The sequence below is a fragment of the Physeter macrocephalus genome, chromosome 6 (assembly GCF_002837175.3).
Source record: "Physeter macrocephalus isolate SW-GA chromosome 6, ASM283717v5, whole genome shotgun sequence".
Lineage (NCBI taxonomy): Eukaryota > Metazoa > Chordata > Mammalia > Artiodactyla > Physeteridae > Physeter > Physeter macrocephalus.
In genome coordinates, this window is record NC_041219.1 from 96,188,212 (window position 1) to 96,214,867 (window position 26,656).

General features: G+C 39.1%; 1 pseudogene; it reads right to left on the minus strand.

Annotated features, from left to right (window-relative positions):
* Nucleotides 1–330: 330 nt before the first annotated feature.
* Nucleotides 331–12,049, minus strand: LOC112064708 (N-acetyl-D-glucosamine kinase-like; annotated as a pseudogene).
* Between the last annotated feature and the right edge of the window lie 14,607 nt (nt 12,050–26,656).

Genomic DNA, 26,656 nt, shown 5'->3' on the forward strand with positions numbered 1-26,656 from the left:
TCTTTGTCTCTGTTTATTCTTTTTTCTTTTGCCCTACCCAGGTACGTGGGGAGTTTCTTGCCTTTTGTGAGGTCTGAGGTCTTCTGCCAGCGTTCGGTGGGTGTTCTATAGGAGAAGTTCCACGTGTAGCTGTATTTCTGATGTATCTGTGAGGAGGAAGGTGATCTCCGCGTCTTACTCTTCCGCCATCTTGCCTCGATCTCTCTTGTCGGAGCTTTGATTATGCAAATGAACATTGGGAATTTCCAAGAGGGGAAGAGTATGCAGCATTTCCTAAATTTGTACTCACAGAAGCCGTTCCCCCACCTCCTAACCCTCAGAATACTTCTTCTATGCAGTGCTGTTTGTAAACATTGGGCTAGAAGGTGGAGCATCTGTGGCTTGAAGAGGGTGGAAGTACAGAGCTGTGGTTGAAAAAGGAAGGTTGAAGGCTGTTAACGGGAGGATGGCCGAGGAAGTTGTAGTTTCCATGAATGAAGTCTGGCCTGGGTGCTCTAAGCCACCATCTTCGGGTTGTCCCCTCAGCCTCTTTTTCGCTTTGCTACAGCTGCCTACACCCCTGCTACTCCTGCTATTGCAGCTAACACAGCCTTTAGGAAAGTTTTAAACTTGTGTTTAAAATGCTGACTCACAGTCAATCTAAAAGAATAGAAATTTGGGGAGAAGGAAGAGCTCTACCTGCCAATATGGATGCTAAGGAGGAAACAGAGCACTGAGTAGCATTAGTAATCTGAAGAGGAGGAGGAGAGGGGTGGCGAGGAGAAGCAGGGAGATGAGTGTGACAAAGCTAAGAGGGCTACGTGGGCAGAGAACGAAGGTGACAAAGCCGATGCCTTTCGTTCCCAGAAGCAGAAATCCGGTGGGGACAATCAGACAGACAGCATTGAAAGTAAATGAAACGGGGGTTTCTTAAAAGTGCATAAATGCCAGGGGCTGGGGGAACAGGGAGTGGAGAGTTGTTGTTTAAAGGGTAGAGAGTTTCAGATTTGAAAGATGAGAAGAGTTCTGGTGATGGGTTGCACAGCAGTGTGAATGTACCTGGCGCTACTGAGCTGTACACTTAAACATGGTTAAGATGTTAAATTGTATGGCATATGTGTTATACCACACACACCATAAAGGCTGTAGTGATTGACACACTTCTCATTCCAGAGCCCAGTTTGGGCAGAGGGTCCCTCCTACCTCAGGGTTAACACCTTATTTATTGACAACACCATGCTTCTCAATAAAATGCCATCAAACCAGCAGAGGGGAAAACTGCCACCAGTGGGGAAAAGACAAAAATTCCAAGGACAAGCTTTGCTTTCAAAAATTACTTTTAGGGCTTCCCTGGTGGCGCAGTGGTTGGGAGTCCGCCTGCCAATACAGGGGACGTGGGTTCGAGACCTGGTCCAGGAAGATCCCACATGCCGTGGAGCAACTAGGCCCGTGTGCCACAACTACCGAGCCTGCGCTCTAGAGCCTGCGAGCCACAACTACTGAGCCCATGTGCCATAACTACTGAAGCCCATGTGCCTAGAGCCCGTGCTCCGCAACAAGAGAGGACACCGCAATGAGAAGCCTGCGCACCGCAACAAAGAGTAGCCCCCGCTCGCCACAACTAGAGAAAGCCTGCGCACGACAACAAAGACCCGCAGCCAAAAAGTAATACATTAATAAAATAAATAAATTAAAAAAAATTACTTTTAAAGGGGAAGTTCTATTTGTATTTTAATTTACATTGTATTAATGTACAATTTAATTTTTTAAAATGAATTTCTTAAGATGTCAGATGATGAGCAAAACATCTTTGAAGTATTCTCAATCCTGTTCAAATATTACTTATGATGTAACCATGTTTATCATAATTTCAAAGAACAGTAAAAACATTTTATATAAGGAAAAATATCAGCAAAGATGTAATTTTATTCAGAGCATTTTGAGAGTCTCTTTTTACTCCCAAGTCCAAAACATCTATAATTTATCCTTCTTTCTTCCCCTCCTACCCCCATCACCAGCTCTTACTGCCCTAATGCAGTTTTATAAATGTGCTCATAGACACAATTGTAATCTCAAAGGAGTGGAGCTGTGCATCTATTTTGGCACTTGGTCCTCCTGTGTATGTCAGATCAGTACAAAGAATGACTAAATTAACAGCAATATCAGGATAACAGAAAAATCCAAGTCGACATTCTGTTAAAAAAAATCATTTTGTGACACAAATGAAGACATGAGAAGGTCTGAATTTGCATCTTTGAATGACATGTATGGAAAAGATTCTCTGCTTTATAAAGCATATTATAGAGAAGTATCGTATTTTTTATACTTAATAATTATTGAACAGCAGAAAGTCCATTGTGTAGCAAAGACCAAACCAATACAGTCAAGACTTTAGAAAGAGCTTCCTTCCATCAACACAGAAGCAGACAGAGCCAGGTAGCAGAAATAATGGGAATCTCTTAATGTCTGAATCGGTATGACACCACCGAGGCATATTTGTAACCTCACATTGCTCCTTCTGTGGCCGGATGAAAATGTAATAACAGGACACCAACTGCACATTCCAGGTTCAAGGGGGAAAACCCCACAATATAATAAAATAAGAAGTAAATCATATGTTTTGGAACTAGCAATAAAGGAGGCAGATGCTCTGACAATAATGCTGATATATCCAGGGAGGCATCAAGGATCTTGTAGGATGGTTCTTCCTCAGATTAGCACTGCCTAATTAAGAATAACTGAATTATGGGCACTGCTGGTGAGGCTTGTATCATTTGTCTTGTTGATAGCAACTCCAAAACACCCACACTTGAATTAATTCGCTGGTAGTTATTATTGAAAGAGAAGTAAAATGCTTCAGCGGGCTAATCAGAAGGGCTGGAGAAGTGGAACGGAAAGCCATGCTGTCAGTTGCATACTGCAGCCCAGCTACGTCATGGAATATGTCACCGAGCTGTCAGTTGACACCTCTGCCTCAATTTCTTCGTGGTGAAGCTGGAAAACACAGCGGCTCAGACCTACAGAGACTTCTGCTCATCTCAACAACCCCACTGAACACCGGTGTCAAGTTTATTGGCTTCAAATTCCACTTTGATCCTGCAGAAGCAAAAAGTGACATTTTACCCTGCTTCCAAAATGATGAAGCACTTCATATACGACAGTCAGAGAAAACATGTAATGCTCTGACATAAACCAAAAATAATGAGGTCACCTTGACTGGGTTTGGCCCCTGCATAGCAAAACCTTGACTATTTCCTGTGAACCATTTTATACTTGATATTTGCCATGTTGGTGTCTGAAGATACATCGTGAGTTTTTGAATATGATAATCACGTGAGAAAGCTACTGTTTTTCCGTCATGGACAGACTAATGTAAACTTGGTAACCTGGGCAATTTTGCAGCTTTTAAATGTAAATACTTTGGCCAGCCAATTCTTCTGAAGTCTGACTCTCTTGCCCTCTCAGAAAATAAATGTTTTCTTTCCTTTTCTAAATGCTTCTTTCTCTGTCTTCCTTTGACAATCATCTCAAAAGCCTTTGTGCAAAACTAATAGTTTCTTATTATTTATCCAATCAGATGCAAATTCCTTTGGCTGATGTGTCCTGGCTGCTGAAATCTGACCTTGAACACTTTCTGTAAATTTCTGTCCCATTGTTCCCTCGCACAAATCCCACTGCAGCCAGGATTGCCACCTCTGCACCTTGCGTGGCTCATGCTACCTCTTCCTCTTGCAAAATCCTCCCAACATCCCTTTATCAATGCAAATTATATCCATCTCGCCGGGCACAGCTTAGGTCCTATATTGTCCGTGAAACTGACTGGGTGGCTCGCAGTATCGTCCTCTCAAATATAGCCTGTGCTACGCACTCAGCATTTAACCCTTTGTCCCTATGTGAAGTGTTTTGCGTTAACGTTTAAGTCTGAGAACCGCATCCCTCTAGATAGATTGTAAACTTCAATCCACAAGAAAAATTGACGTTTCTAATGCAGGTCTACTATTTAACGGAGGGTTTGGAAACTGAGTCCCGTATCGTCCTCTGCTTTTTACACAATTTTAACTACAATACATGGAAAACATTGGAGTACAAGCCGCCTTTAATAATTCTATGCCAAATACTACTTTCCAACCTCCTAACAACACCTTGGGCAAATCCTATACCTTTCTGGTCAGTTTCTGTTATTAAAATAATCTAGTCCAGTTAAAAACTTCAATTTCATATCTGATCCAAAAGTCTCCCCCAGTGCTGGTCAGACTTGTTACTCTTGCTCTGTCTTCTTTCTAGAGCTTGGGGAAGGGATGGCAGGGAAGGAAAGCACCCCTTGTCTTCTTTGGGTGATTACAGTCTGCTCCTTGTTGCTTTTCTGGTAATGCTGATGGCAGATGATAACTCCTTGCAGAGTGCAGGTGTCAGCTTTCTGACGGGGTCCCCACTGCAAAGTCCCCTCTTGTGGGATCTTTGGTTCCAGATCAGCCTCTTCCCTTGACCCCCTCTTACTGCCACACCACTTTTCTGGCACATGGCTCCCTTGGGTGCTGTTCTGGTGGGATGATTCCAGCCCAAGCACTTTCACACAGCCACACAGAAAAGTCATGTCATTCATATGATGTAGCCCAAGTGCTGACTCCACTTGTGCTTTCTCTGTCCTGCTTCTTCCCTGTTCCCCTTCCTCTGCTTATGCCAGCCTGGGGGCAGATATGCAAGACTACTTTCTCAGCAGATACAAAGTGGGGCGCAAAACGACAGTGTCCTGATTTGTACACACCCACATTTTTTACATCTGTTCTTTTGCCATGCTCCTGATCAACCCTGGGCTTACATAACAAGATACCAATTTTGTGAAGCTCCTTTTCTAATAACGGGTCTTGGTCAAAATTATCCTTGATCAAAATTGTAAAATGAATAGCTGTTTCATTTCTAAATAAGGTAGTTCTAATGAAAGCCTAAGATGTCCTCAGGTATCCTATTATATTACATTATATTATATTCACAGGAATCTTTGTTTCACTGAAGAAGAGACTATTTCAACAGTTTATTTTTCAGTCCTGAAACTTTAAAAAATTTGTGATATATGAATTTTATTTTATTAGAGACAGTTTGGGACTCTGCCTAAATTTCAGACACGCTCCAGACAATTCCATTATATTTTACAGTCACTCATTCCCCGTATATTTTTTCAGCTTAATTTGTATTTCTAATTAAGTTTTTGTGTGTATTCTACCCCATCATCAGTGTAATCTTTTCCAGATTTTTACTTTGGAGTCACTATATGTTTCTTTTGTGCATTCTAATTTTATATTCTCTATCTGATATTTCCAATAGCTGAAGTTCTTGAGGGCCTAATCTCTTATCTCAGTTAATTTTTCCTCATGGCTGGTGTGTTTTGTAATTTTGGATTGTGATTATCATGTTTGCCTGAACTTTATATGTTAATTTACTGTTTTGGGGTTTCCCAAACCAATTAGAGGCTGAATTTTAATCCCAAATGCAGATTCATAACCTGTAGTTATGAATCTCAGAGGATATTTTTATTTTTAAACACCCTAAGCCTGTGCCAAGACAGACAAATGTCTCTGTGTTTCCTCTTTGCTGATAGGCAGACAGCCTTTGTCTAGCCTTCTTTTTCAGTGAGGGAGAGCCCTGGGACTTCAACTCCAAATCCCTATCTTTTGCAAGTTCAAGATCTTGTTTCCTGTCTCAAGGTTGCCCTTAAAACCCCAGCATTTAGAAAATGGGAACTGTCAACTTCTTTAAAGCCAACAGCACTTTCAGTGTCAGCCTACAACTATGGGTTACAACTTGCTTTTTAGACTTGGCCCTTGGGAATTTTCCATACCTTTTTTTTTTTTTTAATGAATTCAGCTATGCATTGGAAAGAATGACTATTATATTTGATCCAGTTTTTCTAAGTATCTTATAGAAAAGAATTTGAAAATATCTAGCCTGCTCTTCCTTTAAATTTCAAATCCTACCTACTTGTATTTCAGAATTTTTTCCATATCTTGTTCTGAAGCAATATAATAATATTTATTGAATGCCTTTATGTGCCAAGTGTTTTATATTTGTGATCCCATTTTCTTGTCATCTTTACTGTAATTCTGATCATATCATATAAATAAGACCCTATCTGTTACTTTCTGCATCCACCCCTTGCGTATATCCTGCATAGTGCTATGATATTGACTTGTAATAAGAAATACATATTTGGTCTTCACCCAGTTGAGCTCCTAAAACTCTTGGAATTTCCTAAGTGCTGAGAGCTATTAAGTTGTCTCTTGTTATATTAATTAGGTGACTTTTGGACCCCACCTAATTGGGGGGGCTGATTGCCAGGAGAATAAGCCAGGTGATTAGAGGGTTGGAACTTTCAGTCCTACAATCTGACCTCCTGGGAGGGTAAAGAGTCTGGAGGTTGAATTCATCACCAATGGCCAATGATTTAGTCAAGCATTCCTATGTAATGCGCCTCCATAAAAACCCAAAAGGACAGGTTGGTGAACTCATGGAGATTCAGAAAGAGTGGCGTGCCTGGAAAGGGCATGGAAGCTCTGGGCCCCTTCCCCATACTTTGCCCCATGCATCTCCTATTTGGTTGTTCCTGAGTTATACCTTTTTATAATAAACTGTTAATATAGCAAGTAAAATGTTTCTCTGAGTTCTGCGAGCCACTCTAGCAAATTAATCAAACCCAATTTGATTCACTGGAACCTCCAATCCATAGCCAGTGACAGCAAGGGTGATAAGCACATAGGTAATATGTACCTATTTTCAGATAAGGACCTGTGACCAGGGAAGTGAAGTGACTTGTCCAAGTTTATAGAGGTAGTCAGGGATTGATTTGTAATAAAAGATCAGATGCCAAAATCCATCCCCCCTGCCACTGGGAAGCTATTTCTTTCATTAGTTTCTGGGAAGCCAAGGTGACTAGCTAAATTATGAAAGTGGTTTGATTAAATGATAACTGAAATAAATTCTTCACATCATTAATTTCAAATTACATTTAATTTTAATACTGTTAGATGATTTATATTGTACAGAATTAAAGAAATTTCATAGAATCAGCATAACAGAGTAAAACTTAGAGGCCCTATTGATTATACATTGTGCCAATTTTTGTACCATCTCTGAAAAGTAGGTAACATTTATTTTGGAAGTTATTTTGAGTTCTTATCTCATGCAAGAGAAATATTAAAAACCATTGTGCTTTATTTCTTCCCTCCCCTACTTTTCTTAGTTCCTGATATAAAGGAGAAGATTGGCAAACTATTGTTTTTACTGAGTCCATTATAAAAATCAGTTTATTATTATTTCTAAAAAACCCATGAAAATTAACAAGTTGAAAATGTCTTGTTCTTAAAATTCTCTAAAAATTCTAAAATAGATAAAAGTGCCTTGCTTTGACTAATCTATTACAGTTTTCTGTAATAGATTTAGATGAGGTATTTAAACTGGAGAACATTTTCTGCAGTAGAGGCTAAACTATCAAATTGGTAATCAAAGTCAAGTGAATATCACAAAGAATATCCATACCTGGAGAAAGTATGCAGCAAAGATTAGATTCTCAGAATAGATGAGTAGATACTGTATGCTGAGCAGAAAGGCTATTTTGGGTCTTTTTAGGCTAAATCAGTCTGTAGCAAATTGTAGATCACTGCTGCTGTGGTTCATTCTCAGAAGGAATTTGAAATAAATGAATACATGTGCTCTCTGAGTATAATTTCTGACTTACAGTGCCTTTTTCAGTTTTGTGCTATGAAAAAAGTGATTCCCATTGTCTGAAAGAGTAGTTTTTTGTAGGGTCTGGAAAACATTCTTATACTTTTAATGGCAAATTTAAAAATGTTGTCTACAGGGTTCTATATTGTACAGCTGGAGGCAAAGTCTGAGTCCATTTTACAGGAAGCATGGAGCCTTGATTATTGGATGGGTTCCCATGGTGGCATACACAGAGAACAGCTTTTCAGTCTTTAGAGTCAGAGTGTGTGTTTGCTTATCTTAGGTCGTAAATCAATGCTATTTTAATTGCAAAAAAATGAAATACCAAATATTTTGGCAATATAGTTTTTAAAAAAATACACAAGGAGTTGTTAAAGCTAATATTTAGGGGAAAGAATCTTTCCAAAATAGGACAGTTTTGAGTGACCGTATGATTTTAACATGCCTTACTAATTACCATGCAACTCTTCATGTCAAGCACGATATTAGATTGAAGGCAGGGAAATCTCTTCTTCATTTTTTATCATTCCCGCTCTTTCTACACCTGGTCAGTCCTGGATGAAGGTCTTTGGAGACATCCACCTAAATGATCAGGGACGAGCCTCTGCTTGAACATGTTTCAACACAATTACCCCCACCGCACCAGTCAGCCCATTCTGGTTTTGACGGCTTAGGCGGAAACTTTTTCTTCTCTTGAGTTAAACTGTCAGCAAAGAGATGCTACAGACCCATGTCGACATTTTTAACTCTAGGAATTTGATGCCCTCTCTCAGCATGAAGCAGTTACAGCAGATGGGACTTTGCCCCTAGTCTCATAGAAATGGAATGATGTCTGACAGTGGGGATTTGTAAGTGGCTTTTTTGCCTCTTTTCTGTTTGTTCATCTCTGTTTTCCTCAGACCTTAATCATAAAAATGAGATCACTAGGTAACATTTAACCTAAATCCTGCCTTGCCTAACCTGTTGACTCCTTTCCTGGATTAAAAGGAGTAGGAATGAAGAATTAAGTAGTTAAAGAATGACTGACTCTCTACCCCCAGTATAGCAAATTTGCAGGCAGACCACATGGGCCAGAGAACAGCCAGTTGCAGGTGGACCAGGAGGGTAAGACAGCATCCAAAGGAATCAGGAGAAGTCAACGGGTCTGCACACAATGGAAAAATGACAAACAATCTAATCTCCTACCTTAATGATTAACTGAGATTGTTTCCCCCTTTTCCTTTAAAAAATTGCCATGGCTGAGCAGAATCTTTGGAGTTGGTCTTTGGCCAAGAGTCCACCTTCTCCCCAGATTGCTGGCTTTTATGAATAAAGCAACTTTCCTTTCTACCGACACTTGCCCCTCGATTGTTTGCTTTTGAGTGGTGAGCAGCCGAGCCTGAGTTCAGTAACATAACTTCCTCATGCCAGGTCTGTCCTCTGAGGTCTCAGAGAACAAGTCTGACCCTTCTTCCATGTCAAAATCCCTTTAGACATTTGAAGGCAAATACAATGACACAAAATTTGAAGTATGGTGAGGCAAGTATCACACCATAAATTCAGATTCTGACTTCTTCCTTTTAGGATTTTGAAGAGGTTTCTTCTATGGATTACCTTCTCACTCATTTAAATCATATTAATCTTATAGTCACCTAAAATCCCTGTGCTTTTTTTCTCATGCTCTTAAACATTTCCACCCATCCTTGAGTAGTTAGACTTTGAAACTTGCATTTATCCCTCTTAAATTTCTTGTTGTATTTAGCTTATCATTTTGGCTCACCAGAGTCTTCATGGATTCTTCTTATATTATCTAATGATCTCCTAACACTCTTTTATGTCACCTCCAGTCTCATCTCTCATCACCCCCACCATCATATACCCTGCTCCATACATACAATCAGAAATATAATTCTTGGAACAGGTCATGCTTTATCTCAATTTGAGTGAATTGAGACATTCTGTTGCACATATTGTTTTGTGATACTCTGCACATACTGTTGCACACACTGTTTTGTTGCACATACTGTTTTGTGATACTTCTCCTTTTTTCCTCTGCTAACTTTTATTCTTCAAGGTTGACTGAGACATCACTTCTTTTAGGACTTTGTTTATTACTGGGTGAGACCGCCCACTTCTGAGCTCCTATAGTACTCTGTATTTATGTTAATCCTAGCACTTATCAAACTACATTATAATGGTCATATCCTTGACTTCTTTTCCTCACTAACCTGTAAGATCCTGAATGCAGGAATATATATTTTTTCACCATTGTATATTCAGTGCCTAGTACAATGCATGGCATATAGTAGGCTTTTACTATGTATTTCTTGATTCAACTGGCCTCACCAAAGTAATAATTAGCATGTGTATACAACCAAGGAAGTTGCCCTATGATGTGCTTCATTAAACCCTGCTCCCTCAATCCATAATCTGTGTTTTAGACTCTGGTCATTCAACCAGTTATGAATCCACCACACGGAGTCACTTCCAGCACAGGTCTTATCTCATGTCTAACAAGGTCATCACCAAATATAATGAAACTCTATCAAATGCCATTCTGAAATTCAGTGATATTATGCATATAGACTTCACCTGACCTATCAGTCCCAGAAATGAAACATTTGTGTCGATCTTGAACTATAATGGTATTTAATTCTTATGCCCAGTTTTTTGTTGATCTTTCCCTGTATTGTTTATAGAATACTTTAATCTCATCTCAGTTTTCTGTAGATTTTATTTGTATTTTCAAAACATCTTTAGTAAATTTAGAATACCTGATATTTTTTAACAAATATTAAGTACGTTTGTGTTATCACTGATCGTTGTTTTTTAATTCTACCTTACAACCCCCTTTCTTAAAATGAAACTTAAGTTTTATTTATAGTTTAAAGGAGTCTAGAGAAAGGGAATTAACCTCGATGAAGTACATGTATGCCAGATACTTCCCCCTTGAATTATTGCTTATTCCTCAGAAAATACTGCAAAGTAGATTTTATTAAACCTGTTTTATATAAGAGGGAAGTAGGACATGAAGCAAGGAAGGGACAGAGTTGACACTGGAATTCAATTAGGTTTGGTTCTAAAGCAGAGAACCTCTGTGAGAATCTGATGAAAGCCATAGCCCGCTTCCCAGTAAATGCACGTAAGTCATATATCTGTTGGTGTTCTCTGTTATAAGCTACAGAAATTAATCCGATTTTGAAATAGAAAGGAGACTTTATGATTTTAAGACATTGGTAGCTCACAGAACCTCTGGGAGAACTGTAGAATCGGGAATGAGACTAGGCAACCAGGAAGAAATGTCCAAACCCACGCTTACAGAAGTGTCTGGTGAGGAATCCGTTGCTATACTTCTGTGAAGCACTAGAAGATGCAGTTTGCACTGCTATTTCTGGAATTTAGTGCTGTTGAAGCCACTGCTGCCACCCCATTTTTTTTTTTTTGAAGTGGGAAAATGTGTTTATTTTCTTCTATTTGTGTGTATGTGTGTGTATGTGTTTAAGGAACAGGAGAAAAAGCCTCCTCCCTTCCAGGACCCAGTGTCTACTGGGCTTGGAGGCGGGTGGAGCCAGGACCAAGCACCCCTACTAGAAGTTGTAGAGCAGAAGGTGATGGCACTAACTCTGTAGTCCATGAGAAGGGGGTGCTGGATGTGTCTGAACCCTAGGCTGCCCCGCCCAGTGAAGAGAAGTACCACAGCGTCATCAGGGTGAAGGTAGAGAAGCAGTTCTGAGCCAGGATCTCCGCCTTGGGTCAGTGCCAAAAGGAAGTCTTCCATCAGCAGCTCCCAGCTCTTCCATAAGGAGCCCACACACAGGATGAGAAGGCCAGTCTCCCATTGGAACAAGACCTGGTCAATCCCAGATAATATTGCCGTGGTGTGTCTGCCCAGCATCCACCCGACCTTCCTGAAGGTATATCAAGAAAGGGGAGGGACTTCCCTGGTGACGCAGTGGATAGGACCCCATGCTCCCAATGCAGGGCGTCCAGGTTCGATCCCTGATCAGGGAACTACATCCCACATGCATGCTGCAACTAAGAGTTCACATGCCACAACTAAGGAGCCTGCCTGCTGCAACTAAGGAGTCCATGTGCTGCAACTAAGGAGCCGGAGAGCCACAACTAAGGAGACCGTGAGCTTCAACTTAGGATCCCACCTCCTGCAACTAAGACCCGGCACAACCAAATAAATTAAAAAATGACAACAACAGAAACAAAACACCAATGTGTCTAAAAAAAAAAAAAAACAAGAAAGGGGAGCTACCTGCTGAGCACCTCCTGCAATTTTAACAGCAAAACCCAGTAAACCTGCATTTATCAAATGTTGGTGAGTGAAGATTCCTAGCTGATCTGACACCTGGAAATAGTTGAACATGGCAGGCAGTGTCATGAGGAACTAGGCTGTGCATAGTCAAACACAAACACCCCACTAACTTGGTCCTGCAGCAACAAGCATCAGTACTTGTTGACATTACAAACATGGATCCATAGCAACCATCATCTGCACCTTGTTGACACTGCTAATAGGGCCTGCCTCCTGGGTCTGCAAGCCGAGCAGTTGCACAGGGTGCCATGTTCAGAAGGGCTCACACTTGGTTTAATGCTCTATTATCCCCACCTTGGATTGCTTAATCATTTTTGAACACTGGTCTCCACATTTGCACTTTGCACTAGGCCCTGTGAATTACATAGCTGGTCCTGACTACCCACATGATCCTGTAGCAACCACCACCAACCCTGCATGGACACCATGAACATGGACCTCGAACTACCCCCACTGCCATTACACCGCCACTGCAAACATGTTCTTCTGCAACTGGGATCACCAACATGCCAACACCACAGATACAGTCCTGCAACAACCCCACATCTACACCGAGAGAGAGAGAGAAACCCATGAAACACAAATTTTGTGTGAATATTATAAGGTTCTTGGATTTCTAAACCCCCCTTTGTGGTCCCAGCTTAAGACTCTAGTTCTAAAGCCCATTTCCAGGACTAGAGCAAGAAAGATTTTGTTTTCCAGTTTTATTGAGCTATAATTGACATACAGCACTATATAAGTTTAAGGTGTACAGCATAAAGATCTGACTTACATCATGAAATAATTACCACAATAAGTCTAGTGAACATCCATCATCTCATATAGATAGAATATTAAAGAAATAGCAAAAAAATATACTTTTTCCTTGTGATGAGAACTCTTCGGATTTACTCTCAACAACTTTCATTATAATATTGTGAGTGTTAATTGTCTTTATTATGTTGTACATTACATCCTTCGTACTCATTTATCTTATAACTGGAAGTTTGTACCTTTTGACTACCTTCATCTAATTCCCCCTCATAGGGTAGTTCTATTTTTAATTTTTTGAGGAATCTCTATACTGTTTTCCATAGCAACTGTACCAATTTACATTCCCACCAACAGTGCATGAGGGTTCCCTTTTCTCCACATCCTTGCAAACAGTTGTTATTTGTTGTCTTTTTGATAATAGCCATCTGACAGGTGTGAGGTGATACCTCATTGTGGTTTTGATTTGCATTTCCCTGATAATGAGTGAGGGTGAGAATATTTTCATGTGTTTGCTGGCCAGCTGTATGTCTTCTTTGGAAAAATGTCTATTCAGGTCCTCTGATCATTTTTTAATTGAGTTGTTTGCTTTTTTGATGTTGTATATTTTGGATATTAACCCCTTGTCAGATATATCATTTGCAAATGACTTCTCCCCTTCAGTAGGCAGTTTTTTGGTTTTGTCGATTATTTCCTTCTCTGTGCAATAGCTTTTTAGTTTGATGTAGTTCCACTTGTTTATTTTTGCTTTTGTTTCCCTTGCCTGAGGAGAGATTAAAAAAAAAATATTGCTAAGACTGACATCAAAGAATATGTTGCCTAGAAGAGCATACTCTTCTAGGAGTTTTATGGTTTCAGTCTTACATGTAAGTCTTTAATCCATTTTGAGTTTATTTTTATATATGCTGTGAGAAAGTGGTCCAGTTAGATTCTTTTGAATGTAGTTGTCCAGTTTCCCAATACTATTTATTGAAGAGGCTATCTTTTCTTCAGTGTATATTCTTGCTCCTTTGTCATAGATTAATTGCTCGTATAAATGTGGGTTTGCTTCTTGGTTCAATTGATCTATGTGTCTGTTTTTGTGCCAGTAGCATACTATTTTGATTACTTTAGCTTTGTAGTATAGTTTGAAATCAGGGTGTGTAATACCTCCTGTTCCATACTTCTTTTTTAAGATTGTTTTGGTTATTCGAAGTCTTTTGTGTTTCCATACAAATTTAAGAATTATTTGTTCTAGATCTGTGAAAAATGCCATTGGTATTTTGATAGGGATTGCACTGAATGTGTGGATTGCCTTGGGTAGAATGGGCACTTTAACAATGTTAATTCTTCCAATCCATGTGCACAGTATGTCTTTCCATTTGTTTGTGTCACCTTCAATTTCTTTCATCAGTGTCTATAATTTTCCATATAAAGGTCTTTTACCTCCTTAGATTTATTCCCAGATATTTTATTCTTTTTGATGTGATTGTGAATTGGATTGTTAATTTCTCTTTCAGGTAGTTTGTTGTTAGTGTATAGGAATGCAACATATTTCTGCATATTAATTTTGTGTTCTGCAACTTTACCAAATTCATTGATGAGTTCTAGTAATTTTTTGATGGCGTCTTTAGGATTTTCTTTGCATAGTATCATGTCATCTGCAAACAGTGACAGTTTTACTTCTTCCTTTCCAATTTGGATTCCTTTTATTTCTTTTTGTTGTCTGATTGTTGTGGCTAGGACTTCCAATACTATGTTGAATAAAAGTGATGAGAGTGGGCATCCTTGTCTTGTTCCTGATCTTAGAGAAAATGCTTTCAGCTTTTCACCATTGAGTATGATGTCAGCTGTGGGCTTGTCATATGTGGCTTTTATTATGTTGAGGTATGTTCCTTCTATACCCACTTTGTTGAAGTTTTTATTGTAAATAGATGTTGAATTTTGTCAAGAGCTTTTTCTGTATTGATGGAGATGACCTTATGATTTTTATTCTTTAATTTGTTAATGTGGTGCATCACATTGATTGATTTGTGGATATTGAACCATCCTTGGATCCCTGGGAAAAGTCCCACTTGATCATGATGTATGATCCTTTTGTTGAATTGTTGAATTTGGTTTGTTAATATTTTGTTGAGAATTTTTGTATCTATTTTCATCAGTGTTATTGGCATGTAATTTTTTTGGTTATAACATCTTTGTCTAATTTGTTATCAGGGTGATGCTGGCCTTGTAAAATGAGTTTGGAAGCATTCTTTCCTCTGCAGTTGTTCAGAATCATTTGAGAAGGACAGGTGTTAACTCTTCTCTAAATGTTTGGTAGAATTCACCTGTTTGACCATCTTGGTTCCAGACTTTTGTTCTTTAGGAGTTTTTTAAAAAAATTACTGATTCAATTTTATTACTGGTAATTGGTCTGTTTATATTTTCTGTTTTTTCCTTGTTCAGTCTTGGGAGATTGTACATTTCTAGGAATTTGTCCATTTTTTCTAGGATGTCCATTTTATTGGTATGTAATTCTTCATAGTAATCTCTTATGATCCTCGGTATTTCTGTGGTGTCAGATGTAACTTTTTTTATTTCAGATTTTATTTATTTGAGCCCCCTCTCCTTTTTTTCTGGGTGAGTTTGGCTAAAGGTTTACCAATTTTGTTTTTCTTTTTGAAGAACCACTTTATGGTTTCTTTTCTTCTAACTTTGGGTTTTGTGTGTTCCTTTTCTAGTTTCTTTAGGTGTAAGGTTATGTTATTTGAGATTTTTCCTGTTTCTGAGATAGGCTGGTATAGCTATAAGCTTTCCTCTTAGAACTGCTTTTGCCTTATCTCATAGATTTTGGATCATTAGGTTTAAATTTTTATTCATCTCCAGGTATTTTTTTATTCCCCTTTAATTTCTTCAGTGACACATTGGTTATTAGTAACATATTGTTTAGCCTCAATGTGTTTGTAGGTTTTGCATTTTTTTTTCTTGTACTTGATTTCTACTCTCATAGCATTATGGTCAGCAATGACGCTTGATATGATTTCAATTTTCTTAAACTTACTAAAACCTGTTTTGTGGCCTCGCATGTGATCTCTCCTGGAAAATGTTCCATGTACACTTGAAAAGAACGTGTATTGTACTGCTTTTGGCTGGAATGTTCTCTATATAATCTATTAAATCTATCTGATCTTATGTATTGTTTAAGGACAGTGTTTCCTTACTGATTATCTATCTGGATGATCTGTCCATTGATGTAAGTAGGGTGTTAAAGTCCCTTACTACTACCATGTTACTGTCAGTTTCTCCCTTTATGTCTGTTAATATTTGCTTTCTGTATTTAGGTACTCCTAAGTTGGGTGCATATATATTTTGAACTGCTATATTTTCTTGGATTGATGCCTTGATCATTATGTAATATCCTTCATTGTATCTTGCTAAAGTCTTTGTTTTAAAGTTTATTTTGTCTGATATAAGTATTGCTACCTTGGCTTTCTTTTCATTTCCATTTGCATGGAATATATTTTTCCATTCCTTCACTTTCAGATATGTGTGTCTTTAGATCTGAAATTAGTCTCTTGTAGACAGCATATATATGGGTCTTGTCTTTTTGTCCATTCAGCCACTCTATGTCTTTTATTTTTTTATTTGTTTTATTTTTGCAGTACACGGGCCTCTCACTGTTGTGACCTCTCCCATTGCGGAGCACAGGCTCCGGACACACAGGCTTAGCAGCCATGGCTCATGGGCCTAGCTGCTCCATGGCATGTGGGACCCTCCCAGACTGGGGCATGAACCTGTGTCCCCTGCATCGGCAGGTGGACTCTCAACCACTGCGCCACCAGGGAAGCCCTATTTTTTTTAAAATTTATTTATTTTTGGCTGCGTTGGGTCTTCGTTGTTGTGTGCAGGCTCTCTCTAGTTGCAGTGAGCAGGGGCTACTCTTCGTTGCAGTGTGCAGGCTTCTCATTGTGGTGGCTTTTGTCTTTGTGTCCATTCAGCCACTCTATGTCTTTTATTTTTTTATTTGTTTTATTTTTGCGGTACACGGGCCTCTCACTGTTGTGACCTCTCCCATTGTGGAGCACAGGCTCCGGACGCACAGGCTTAGCAGCCATGGCTCACAGGCCTAGCTGCTCCATGGCATGTGGGACTCTCCAGGACTGGGGCATGAACCTGTGTCTCCTGCATCGGCAGGTGGACTCTCAACCACTGCGCCACCAGGGAAGCCCTATTTTTTTTAAAATTTATTTATTTTTGGCTGCGTTGGGTCTTCGTTGCTGTGTGCAGGCTCTCTCTAGTTGCAGTGAGCAGGGGCTACTCTTCGTTGCAGTGTGCAGGCTTCTCATTGTGGTGGCTTCTCTTGTTGCGGAGCACGGACTCTAGGTGCACAGGCTTCAGTAGGTGTGGCACGTGGGCTCAGTAGTTGTGGCTCGTGGGCTCTAGAGCACAGGCTCAGTAGTTGTGGCACATAGGTTTAGTTGCTCCGTGGCATGTGGGATCTTCCCGGACCAGGGCTCGAACCCGTGTCCCCCGTGTTGGCAGGCGGATCTTAACCACTGTGCCACCAGGGAAGCCCCACTCTATGTCTTTTGATTGGAGTATTTAGTCTACTTACATTTAAAGTAATTATTGATAGGTATGTACTCATTTACCATTTTGTTAATTGGTTTTGTGGTTCTTTTTTGTTCCTTTCTTCTTCTTTTGCTCTCTTCCCTTGTGACTTGATGACTGCCTTTTGTGTTATGTTCGGATTCCTTTCTCTTTTTTTTGTGTGTGTATCTATTATAGATTTTTGGTTTGTGGTTTCCATGAAGTTTATATATAGCAATCTATAGGTACATACACATGATTATTTTAGGTTGCTGATCTCTTAAGTTCAAATGCATTTTAACAATTCTGCAGTGTTATTCCCCCCTCCATGTTTATTGTTTGTGATATCATATTTTATATCCTTTTCTTTTGTACATCCCTTTCCTTATTGTGGCTATAGGTGATTTCACTACTTTTGTCTTAACCTTCCTATTAGCTTTATAAGTGGTTGATTTACTACCTTTACTGTATAGTTGCCTTTACCAGTGAGATTTTTCCTTTTGTGCTTTTCATATTTCTAGTTTTGGACTTTTCTTTTCCACTTCGAGTACTTTTACCTTATTTCTTGTTTAGCTGGTTTAATGGTGCTGAACTCTTTTAACTTTTATCTCTCTATCAAATCTCAATGAAAGCCTTGCTGTGTAGAGTATGCTTGGTTGTTGGCTTTTTTTTTTCTTTTTTTCCCTTTCATTACTTTGTATCATGCCACTCCCTGCAGAGTTTCTGCTGAAAAGTCAGCAGATAGCCTCATGGGAATTCCCTTGCACATAACTTGTTGATTTTCCCTTACGGCTCTTAGTATTCTCTTTTTATCTTTAATTTTTGCCATTTTAATTACAGTGTGTCTTGGTATGGTCCTCTTTGGGTTGATTCTGTTTGGGACTCTCTGTACTTCATTGGGCATGGCCAGGGTCCAGGGTATCAACTATGAGTGGTGCCAGCCTGCTGATGGATAATGTGAGTCTTGACTTGATTGTCTGTGAGGTGTGGTGGTCCAGGGGCTTGTGTTGGCCTTTTGGTGGGGGCGCTAATCTGATGGCTAGCTATAGGGGTCCCTGGGTGTCCTGGGGCAAGTGCAGGCTCATTGGTGGATGGGGCTAGGTCCTGGGCCCTCTGGTGGGCTGGGTCAGTTTCCAGATTGGCTGGGTGCTCAGGGGGTCTTATGACAGTTGGCCTGCTGGTGGGTAGGGACCTGGCCTAGGGCATCCCAGGGCTGATGCTGACTGGCTATAGGGTGGCGCCAGGTCCCAGCACTAATAAGCTAGAGGGAGGATTACCAGTACCAGTGTCTTTGTGGTGGGATGAGCTTCCAAAAATGGCTGCTGCAAGGGTCTATGCCCCCAGGATGAGTTTCAATTGCATTTGCCTCTCTAGGAGGCTCTCCAAGATTGTCAGGTGGGTCTGACCCAGGCACCTTTCAGTTTTGCAAATGCGCTGGGTCTCAGAGTATGTGAGATTTTGTGTGTGCCCTTTAAGAGTGGAGTCTCTATTTCCAACAGCCCTCTGGCTCTCTTGAAAGTAAGCCCCACTGGCTTTCAAAAACAAATGTTCTGGGGGTCTATCTTTCTGACGCAGGACCCCTGGCCTTGGGAGCCAATGTAGGGCTCAGACCCCTTGCTCCTTGGGGAGAACCTTTGTAATTATAATTATCCTCCCATTTGTGGGTTGCCTATCTGGGTGTGGGTCTTGACTGTATTGCATCTCTGCCCCATCTGCCTGTCTTGCTGTTGTTCTTAGCTGTAGGTCTTTTCTGCTAGTTTTCAGGTCACTTTCATGGATGATTGCTCTGTAAATAACTGCATTTGTGGTTTGCCTGTGGAATGAGGTGAACTCAGGGTTTTCCTGCTCCACCATCTTGACCACTCTTCTCTCTAGAGGAAAAAGGATTTTGCTCACATGTGGACAAGGGATACTGTGAATTCTTGATCTTGAGCTGAATGACTGTAAACCTAGAAAATAATTAAATGGTTATCATAGTAGAGCATATACTGTCTGTAGAATTGTGAAATACTGAAATATATTTTGTAAGTGAATCGAAACCAGGAGCTTAGAGAGTGGTTAGGAGTGGAGATCTGAGAGTCATCAACATAGATGCAGAAGCTGAATTAATTAATTCAACAAATATACATTGAGTACCTACACATGCTGGGTGTTCTTTTAGGCACAGGCATAAAATTTTGAGAATTAACCCATGTTACTACCTTTAGAGTTTATATCTAGGCACTAGAGCCTTAGGGAGAACAGGTAGGCTGAGTACAGGAGATACTGTGATACTAATAATTAAAAGGATATGCTTATTCATGTAAATACAACTTTTAAGTTTTCTAGGAATTTAATTGTAAATCTGTCATTGACAACTGAAATCTGTAACTGCAATTCAAAAGAGCAATGTCATATCTAAACATTTTGTGGGACATTAAAAAAATGGCATTTAAATTTATACATGAACTAAAAAATGAAACAAGTCCTGTCATAATTTGACAGGCATAATCACTTATCCTGTAATGCAAGCAGTAACCTAATAGCAAGATGCTAATAGTTCCTTGGTGCAGGTGTTGCTAATTAGCTATTGGATTAAGCTGAATCCTCTTCTTCTACCTGTGCATAATGTTTGTGCAGAATGCAAATGTGAGGTGTAAGCTGAAATGTTTTAAGTGCCAACCATGGCTCATGGGTTGACCTTGAAACAATGAGAATTTTGAATTGGGCAATAACCATAGCTTAATTGTAGCTTAGAGCTTAGTCGGATTCCTGGTTCTCCTCCTGATGAGGAGGTTTGCCCTCAAATAGGAAGTTTAGTTAATTTGGGCTCTGGTCAAGTGACTAGGTGAGAAGACAGAAGTCATTTCTTATTCTTTTCCTATCCATTTCTAGTAGTTGGATTGTTCTGGGAGAAATGGTAGCAATTACTAACATAATTAGGGATCATTTATTTGCTTATTCAGCAAATATTTATTGAGTGCCTACCATGTTCCTGCACTCAGCATATGGTAGGAGTGATATAAGTATTTGTTGAATGAAAAATAATCACTTGAGAGTTTAAAAAGCCTTCCATAAATAATTTGCAAACTTTGGATTTACCTTAGTGAAGAAATTATTTCTATTTGTGTGATTGAAGTACGGAAGAGTTACTGAAATAGATTATTTTATTCTCCTACATTTTTTCAGCCTCTTTTCAGTTGAGAGGGAGAAAATACTAGTTCTGGCTAATGAGATATGAGTTTACTTCTGGGCTGAGACTGTAGGAAGCCCAGTGATCAAGGAGGGAGGCTATGTTTTCTGGATGAGGAAGAAGATGGTGGAACTCTGTGGAGCAGAAGCCCTTGCTGATTCCTGCAGGCTGTGTCACATGAGTAAGAAACAAACTCTTGCTGTATTAAGAGAATCTGAGAGCTTAGTAAAGGGTTTTCGGGTTGTTTTTTTAACACCATGTTACCTAGTCTATCCTGACTAATACAAACTCTATTGTGTACTTTCTATTCTAGAGGATTTTATGTTGCTGTTGTAGCATTGTATATTGTAACAAAAGACTGTAGATAATTAAATGACCATTGATAACAGGTAGCTTAGATAAATTATAGTATCCTGTACTATAGAATATCAACCAGCCATTTAAAAGAATGTGCTGATATTGAATTCTCTCTAAGATATGTTGTTATGAGAAGAAAAGAAGGTTCAGAACAGTGTTCACAGCTTCAATTAGTATAAAAAAGAGAGGCTCTATCATCTATCTATTATCTATTTACATGATGCACCAATGAACACATGTGGTCTTTTTTTATTGTGGTAAAATATACTTAACATAAAATTTAACCATTTTTAAGTGTATGGTTTGGTAGAATGAAATATATTCACATTCTTGTGCGACTATCACCACCATCCATCTTCAGAACATTTTTCATCTTCTCAAGTGGAAACTGTATGCCCTTGGACAGTAACTCCCCATTTCCCCCTTACCCCAGCATCTGGTAACCATCATTCCACTTTCTGTCTCTATGAGTTTGACTACTCTAGGTACCTCATATATATGGAATTATGCAGTATTTGTTCTTTTGTGATTGGCATATTTCACTTAGTACAATGTCTTCAATGTTCATCCATGTTGAACATGTGTCAGAATATCCTCCTTTTTTAAAGCTGAATAATATTCCCATTATATGTATATATGACATTTTGTTTATCCAATCACCTATTAGTGAATACTTATGTTGCTTCCACTTTTTGGCTATTGTGAATAATGCTGCTTTGAATATGGGTGTACAAGTGTCTTTTCAGATCCCTGTTTTTAATTCGTTCTGGTATATACCCAGAAGTGGCATTGCTAGATCATATGGTAATTCTATGTTTAATTTTTAAAGGAAAACCCATCTTGTTTTCCATAGCAGCTGCACTATTTACATTCCTGCTAGCAAGGGTTCTGATTTTTCCACATCTTCACCAACACTTGTTATTTTCTGTTTTTTTTTTTTGATGATAGCCATCTTAATGGGTGAGAAGTGGTACCTCATTGTGGTTTTTATTTGTGTTTCTTTAGATTATATGCCTAGAGGATTTAAAAATTATAAATGATGATAAGAAATCTTGCCTGAGTATTTTATTAAGCTATGGGATAACATAATTTTCAGTATTCTCTAAATTATTTTTTTGAAGATAAACCAGAAAAAGTACTTAAATTTTAAAAAGTTACATTTCCTTTAAAAAAATTTTTTTTCAGCTTTATTGAGGTATAATTGACAAAAATTGTATATATTTAAGGTGTTCAACATGATGGTTTCATATAAATATACATTGCGAAATGCTCACCACAATCAAGCTAATTAGCATTCATTACCTCACATAGTTACCTTTTTTTTTTCATCCCTCCACCCTCCTTCCCTCTGGAATGGTTGGATCATGTGGTAGCTACACTTTTAATTTTTTGAGCGACCTCTGTACTGTTTTCCATAGTGGCTGTACGAATTTACATTCCCACCAACAGTGCACGAGGGTTCCTTTTTCCCAAGGCAATAAACAGAGTCAAAGTAATCCCTATCAGAATACCAATGACATTTTTCACAGACTAGAAGAAATAATTTTAAAATGCATATGGAAGCACAGAAGACCCTGAATAGCCAAAACAATCTTTAGAAAGAAGTACGAAACAGGAAGTATCACACGCCCTGATTTCAAACTAAACTACAAAACTATAGTAATCAAAACAATATGGTACTGGCACAAAAACAGACACATAGATCAATGGAACAGAATAGAGCCCAGAAATAAACCCATGCTTATATGGTCAATTAATCTACAACAAAGGGGCCAAGAATATACAGTGGGGAAAAGACAGCCTCTTCAATAAATGGTATTGGGAAAAATGGGCAGCTACACGCAAAACAGTCAAACACGGTGTGGCTACTTTCTCACACCATGTACAAAAATAAACTCAAAATGGCTTAGAGACTTAAATGTAAGATCTGAAACTATAAAACCCCTAGAAGAAAACATAGGCAGTAAGCTCTTTGACACTGGTCTTAGCAATATTTTTTGGATATGTCTCCTCAAGCAAAGGAAACAAAAACAAAAATAAACAAATGGGACTACATCAAAATAAAAAAGTTTTTGCACAGTGAAAGAAACCACTAACAAAATGAGAAGGCCACCTACTGTGTGGGAGAAAATATTTGCAAACAATATATTTGATAAGGGGGCAATATCCAAAATACACGAAGAACTCATACAACTCAAGATCGAAAGACCAAACAACCCAATTAAAAAATGGACAGAGGATGTGACTAGACATTTTTCCAAAGAAGACATGCAGATGGCCAACAGGCACACAAAAAAATGCTCAACATCACTAAATATCAGGGAAATGCAAATCAAAACCACAGAGATATCACCTCACACCTGTCAGAATGGCTATCATCAAAAAGACAGCAAATTACCTTTTTTTTTCACCTTCTTCAGATGCAGAATAATGGATGGTATTTGGATAATTTTTATTTGCAGCTTTGACCCATGAATTTTCTCACATTTTCCTTAAAATTTGAGTGGTACCATTGTGTAGTTCTTAAAAGTATAACTTCTAGAGCCAGGCTACTTGAGTTCAAATCCTGGCTCTGCTACTTACTAGCTGTGTGACTTTGGACCAGTTACTTAATCTTTCTGTTTCGGTTTACTCTTCTGTAAAATGGGAATGATATTGGTACCTAACTCAGAGGGGTATTGTGAACACTAAATAAATAAATATATGTAAATCACTTGGAACAATTCCTGGGACACAGTAAATACTAAATGTATTATTTACTATTATAGTTATGTTTAAATATTGTGAACTATTTGGTAATAGTGCAGCACATGTTTATATGTATTTGGAAAATATGTTCACAGTGTTATTCAGATCTCAAGCAAGGGAGTAAAATAGTCTATACATTATGGCTTCTGGAGAAGAGTCTATGGCTTTGAAGAGAAGGATTTATCTGGCCTGTGTTAGTCAATAAAAAGTAGCTGAAAGTCACCTTTAGTACTTCTCTTAAAAGTAACTAATCTTTTGATACCATGGGGCCTTGAATCAATGGTTGCAGATCAATATTTTCTATATACAACTATTGTTTCCTTTCACCTTATACACGATGGGCTGAAAATCACACACTGTAGACCTAGAAAATCAATGGGGTATATTTGTGGTTTAGAGAACACTGGATAGGAGATGTATGTCCTTTTGGAAAACACATACAAAGGAAATTATGTAAGCACTCTCATAGGAATCCTAGGCAATTACTGGATGAATTTGTGATCCAACAGGTTTCTCCTCAATTACACATAGAGAACACATCAATTCATTTACCTTGCAGTAAACAGGCTACCTCAAGCATCCAAATAAAGACACCAAGATTGTCCCTGTTACAGTAATTGGCTCTGGTGGGCCCAAACTCAGAATTTACACCCTGCTTCTCATTTCTGGCCCATTTGGCCTTGATTTTCAGAGACAATTACTACTTACTGCTTTGAAAGGAGTCTTATTTTCAGTAGTCTCAAGGAAAGAAGTCTGAATGGTTTTGAGCTTTCTTTGTTAGTGGAACCAGATGAATTACTATCAGAAGCTAATTCACATTGTGAATTATGTCTCTTTAACAAATGCACTCCCTCTTGGGGAATTAACAAAGCTATGCCATCGTTTTAAAGTCAGGACCTCAAGAGTGCTGGCTGGCCCTTGTACTGGGAGTTAGCTCTGCAAAAGCTTTCAAGAAATAAACATATTTCTGTGGTTTGAATGGAGAGTAGAGTTTAATGCTATGCTCTCTGAATCCTCACATGCTGTTTACTGGATGAAGTTTGTGTTGGGATAGATATGCTGTGAGGTTTTCCCAAGTGGATGACCACGTCTTTCATATAGGAGAAAGGCTGAGAGGAAGAATTAATATTTTTATTTTCTGAATGTACTAGAATATTCATGATGGGTTGCTTGTATTATCATTTGCAAATTAGATTCACAAAATTAAGATAGAAAACTTAACCTTCATTGTGTTTTTATCAGCTAGCATCTGAGTTAGTTCAAGCTCTGCCACATTCTAGCTAAGACATTGGGCAACTCATTCATTCAGTCATTTCATTGCACAAATACACCATATGTTGAGTGGCAACTAGGTGCTGGGGATACAACAGTGAACAAACAAGATCTGGTTCCTTATGAATCTTATAATCTAGTTGGGAAGAGTGGATTGTTTTAATCTTCTCCAGAGGCCATAACAGTATATCACAGACTGGGTGGTTTCAACAACAGAAGTTTATTTTCTCATAGTTCTGGAGGCTAGGAAGTTCAAAATCAAGGTGTGGGCAGATTCAGTTCCTGGTGAAGCCCTCTTTCTGGCTTGCAGATGGCTGCCTTCTAGCTTGTCCTCACATGTCAGAGAAAGAGGAAGCAAGCTCTCTGGTGTCTCTTATAAGAGCATTAATCCTATCATGAGGACCTCATTCTCATGACCTCATCTAACCCTGATTACCTCTCAAAGGACCTGTCTCCAAACATCATCACATTGGGGCTTAGGGCTTCACATAGGAACCTTGGAGAGATGCAGCACAGTCCACAGCAGGGAAATAGACTACTACATAAATACATGGTAGTTAGATGGTGATAGACACTAAGGGGTGTGCTGATGGGGTTGCTGTTTTATATAAGGTGGTCAGGGCAAAACTTTGTGGTAACAAATGAAATGGAGTCATTGTAGAATTCTGAGCAGAGAAGTGATGTGATCTAATGTGTGTTGTATGTTTTAGGTGGATCCCCCTGCCTATTGTATTGGTAATAGACTTGGGGTGGGGTGGATTAGGAGACCATTGCAGAAATCCAGATGGGAACTTGCACAGGGTTACAGTGGTAGAGGTGATGAGATGTGGACAGATTCTTGACATATCTTGAGCATAGAGCTGATAGCGTTTGGTGATGCATTGGCTTTGGGATGAGAGAAAAATAAAAAAACGACTGTTGATATGAGCAAATGGTGTTGTTATTTATTGAGATGCGGGAGGCTGAGGGAGAACTTTTTCATGGGGGTAATCAAGAGTTTTGTTTGGGCTACTAGACATGTGAGCAGAGAAGAGGGCACTTGGATACATGAGTCAAGCGTTTTGGGCCATCTGAGCTGGAGACGTATATTTGGGAGTCATCGGGACACAGACATTGTATAAAGTCATAAGACCAGATGAGATCAGCAAGGAGGTCCCAGGACTGATCTCTGGGAGATGAAGAGGAAGCATCAAAAACGACTGAGAAATAGAAACTAGGTAAAATGTCATCCAAGAGAAAGTGATATTTCAGAACCCAAGGGAAGAAAGTATTTTGAAAAGAAGGAAGCAGACAACTGTGTCCAGTGCTAAAGGTTTTGGTGGAGGAAAGAGCGAAGTTCCCTGTACTAGATTGTCCATTCCCAACTAGGCACCATGTAAAGCTGGAACTACCTTTCTCAGAAACTCTTTCCCTGTATGGCGAGAGTTGGGCAAGAGAGAAACTTGCGTTGAGATTTTGAAAGTGAAAGCAAGAGCCATTATTCACAGGAAGTCAGGCGGCCACACGTGATGGCTTGGCAGGTTTCTCTAGAGCTCCCCCTGCTGGTGTTGATGGCCACAAGCAACAGTTTCTCAGGCTTCCCTATGTGAGCTCCGGCTACTTCTCTTCCACTGCCTTAGTTTAAATCGAGGTTGTTAGTCACTATTTTTCTTCTTTTTCAGCTGCAGACTTTAATTCCTATGTTAATCTCCTTATTTCTTAAAACTTGTAGTGGCTCTCTCTGTTCTCTGACCAAATCCAGACTGATAAATCCTGCTTGAATCTTTATGGAGTCACTTCAAATATGTTAGCTACTTCTTGGGACTAAT